At 36.9% G+C, this 3,835-nt stretch overlaps 1 pseudogene; it reads right to left on the bottom strand.

Moving 5' to 3' along the window:
* Positions 1-208: 208 nt before the first annotated feature.
* LOC131409165 (NEDD8-activating enzyme E1 regulatory subunit-like) lies at positions 209-2,985 on the bottom strand (annotated as a pseudogene).
* Between the last annotated feature and the right edge of the window lie 850 nt (positions 2,986-3,835).

The raw sequence follows: 3,835 nt of genomic DNA, 5'->3' as shown, positions 1-3,835 counted from the left end.
CCATCCTGGTTGTTCACCCAGACGCAGTCAAGAGTGTAGGACAGTACCAGTCCTCTCTGTGTCATTAGATGACAGAATCACTTGCAATACATTTTTTCTTTTTACAAATGAGAAAAATGTTTATTAAGGAAACAACAATTTAACAGTTCTTGCTGAGGAGAATTTTGTAGACTAGAGCACAATCTGAAGATAATTACAGTTTCAATTATTAAGACACAACATGCTTATTTTGTAACCAGGCAGTTGCTGAAGTCTGTGACATGCCGATAGAAACGTGTTATTAAAAATTACAGAGTTTGGTGGTAACTGTGATATCCTCTCGAGCAGCAGCTCCTGGAAAGAATGCCACCGTCATGTACGGCTCAGCAGAGTCATATCAGCAAAATTTGTGGACATAGCCATCTTTCCCCATTGCAGATAACCTGTGTGTTCCTAAAGGAAGCCAGTGAGACAGGACTTTCATATGTTTTCTTCAACTTGATAGTTAGATACCGCTGGATGTCTACCATGTTGTTTATGAAATCTATCAACAGCCCGTAACATTAAGTCCAGTACCATCCCGTTATCTGGAATGTCCATATTGGAAATGATTTCATCTTTATTAATTATGTCCAAACCACATTCTTTAGTTAAGGATCGATATCCTACAACTTGAAGAAATGAAGAATTACTGCAGAGTGATGTTAACTCCTTCTCTGAAATGGCCTCTGTTGTTAGCCTATGGACTGCAGCATTTTTTCCACATGATTATTCACAGCAAAAGCATCTTTCTTTGCTTTAATGTAGTAAACGTTTTACAGTTTTACGCACCCAAATCTACAGTCATGTAGGGAGTTCTGCCTCCTTGTCCACAAAGTCCTTTAACGCATAAGCTAAACACCAAAAGAATGGAGTCTGTTTGCTGATATTTATGCAGCAATTATCATTAACTATATCTTCAATATTGATGGGGACCTGACTTGTATTTATTGCTGTGTTTATATTTTTAATAGCTTTTTCAAAATTCTCTTCATCTACTGGAGCCCTAATTTAATTCATTAGAATCCCTCGTCTAATCAAATCTCTGAAGACTTTTTTTCCTTTACACACTTTAGGTGTTCATCCATTTTTTTGCTATTCCACTGTGCTAAATATTTAGCTATCATCGCAATTTATAGAGTATCGCTATGGTCTTTTCTTTTCCCATACAATCGAAATTATAAGACTGAAAATGTTCTCTCAGTTCAGAAAATGGTTTATCCAGTTGTAGATCTTCTAATGCATTATATTGGTGAAATTCTATTACCGGATGTTCTTTTATAATGATCCTCCTGTAGTCAACTAGCCATGCATGTCCTATAGATTAAAAGAGAAATTTGGGAATTCCAGAGGACATCAGCTAAATATAGCAGTGTACTTTCAGGGAGCCAGGTGCAACCACAGTGGTAAATCTACAGGAAAAAGAAAGGTCATTGTTTAGAAAGTTTTCTGAACTTTCTTCCACAAACTTCCAGACACATTGTTATTTAATTCCTGTAAGAATTCCATGACAATTTGAGCTTGGTTCTTGCTGATACTGCTTCTTTGTAGGAAAAAATAATGTTTTCAACATCTTCTCTGGTGATCTGATTTCCATCAGTAATTATAAATGAATCAATACCTGGTCATACCAAGTTTTTAAGAGTCTTGGTTCCTGTGGTTGTTGCATTTATTAGGCAAACACGAGCAGACTCTAAAGCCTCTTGCCTGTGATTACTCCACAACCTCAGCTGCCCCCAGAAACAGCCAGGACCCTGTGAAGTGCCACCATCGCCTCTTGAAATAATTTTCTTTTATCAGAAACCTTTCTTTTTATTTTCCAGCTTTACTGAGATATAATTGACATATAACATTATGTAAGTTTAAGGTGTACAATACGTTGATTTGATACACTGCAATGTGTTCTTAATATCATTATATTTTAATGTAGTACAGGATGAAGTTTAATATAAAAATGGAATTTCGCCGTGAACATTTCTTTCCATGTCTTGTGGTTCTTTCATTGATATTGAATGTTACCTTGATATTCTTATTTCCTGAACCCCACAGGTGAGAGAGGAAGGTTGCAAAAGAGTAAGAATAAACTACTTATCTTGAAAAAAAAAAACCTCTTCAATTCTGATATCAATCTGAGCCTATTTTGCACTAGGAAAGAAGGCTCCAGTAGAGATTCTGTGAAGAGTATAAACCTGTACACTGTCATGTGGTCATTTGCCAGTTACTCTTACACAGAGCTGATGCTACAGACGGAGTGTGCATTTCCAACTCTCCAGTTGAGTCACTTAACCTCTCTTTACCTTTAAAAATAGGGATAAATTGTTCTTTGACTTACTTCAATGAGATGATGTGACTATTGATGAGATAACGTTTGTGAAACAATTTGGTTGTCTCACAAAGTAGTTGCCATATGATTTCAAAACCACCTGCTGGATTTTTCCTGTCTGAAGAACAAACCCTTGGAGTTAGATTATTCCCGTAGCTTTACATGGGTTCAGAATGAAGGGAGATTCTTTCCTGCGAAAAGGAATCAAATGATGTATGGTTGCCAAAGGAGGCCTGTCTGTCTCGGAAAAACTTCTGATGACTAAATGACGCTTTCATAAATGTACATTAGGTCTGTCCATCTCTGAAAGACGCAAATGAATCCCTCAAGGACAGAAGACTCGAGGACTCTGATTCCTGGGAAAGCAGTTCTTTTCTTGGTGAACTGTTTTGTGTCATTACTATTTACTGAGTTTCCCAGGTTATAAAATGGAGACATTTTAGTCTATTTACTACGTAAACCTGAATCTCGAAATCCTGCACCTTCTTCCTCCACGCTTTACTAACCATGTCTTGTTTCTTTATCCTCATTAATGGGCTTTATTTCAGACTGTCACGCTCCTCTCACCTTGAGTGTTGTGATGATCTCCTGTCTGGTGTTCTTGCTTCCTTTTTACATTTGTCCCTTGCATTCTCCAAATTCATGGTGTGTGTGTTCATCTTTGATCTGGTCTCTATTTGTTCTATCAAATCCATACTCTGCCACTTCCCAAATAGAGCTTTTGCACTAGTCATACTGAAAAACATACAGTTTTCTGAAGATATGACATGTTTCGCACTCTAGCCTTTGCACATGTGACTTCTGCTGAAATGCTCTTTTATGGGAGCCACAGTAGAATGTGGTGGTTGGCATAAGGATTTGGAAGCTGGATGCTTATATTCAAGTCCTATTTCCTCCTTTCCTGCCTTTATGACCTTGGACAATGTTTTTAAACACTTTGTTCTTCAGTTCCCTGTCTCTAAAATGAAAATGGAGGTATAATAATAATAATAATAATAATAATATCATCTACCTTAAGAGTTTTTGTGAGGTGCAAATGAGGTAATTAATGCATGGAAAGCACTTAGTACTATGCCATGAATGTAGTCAATAACTGATTCTGTTACCTATTATTATTATATTTTGGCCAATTCCAACTTATCCCTTGTTTAAGTTCCAATTTGCTATTTTTGTGTGTGTGTGTGAAACCTTTTCCAAGATGTTTCTTCCTCTACTACCAGCAGCATTAATCACTCCCTTTTCTGTGCCAATCTTCTATATTCTATAGATAATCTTATAATATAACTCTTACAAATGATTGGTATTATCTACCTCTCTTGCGCACTGGGCTATGAGTCTGTCTTGAAGTTAAGGCCTACGTCTTATTTCTTTTCTATTCTCACTTTCTGTTATAGAACCTGTCATAAGAGAGACGCTTAATAAATATACTGAATATGTGAATGAAAAGTAGAGTCAGGAGGGGTTTGTTAGAAAATACTCCTGGAGGCCCAGCGG

This window comes from Diceros bicornis, chromosome 7 (assembly GCF_020826845.1).
Source record: "Diceros bicornis minor isolate mBicDic1 chromosome 7, mDicBic1.mat.cur, whole genome shotgun sequence".
Classification (NCBI taxonomy): Eukaryota; Metazoa; Chordata; class Mammalia; order Perissodactyla; family Rhinocerotidae; genus Diceros; species Diceros bicornis.
Note: the sequence above shows the minus strand (reverse complement) of the source record. Positions and strands in the feature narration are given on the sequence as shown.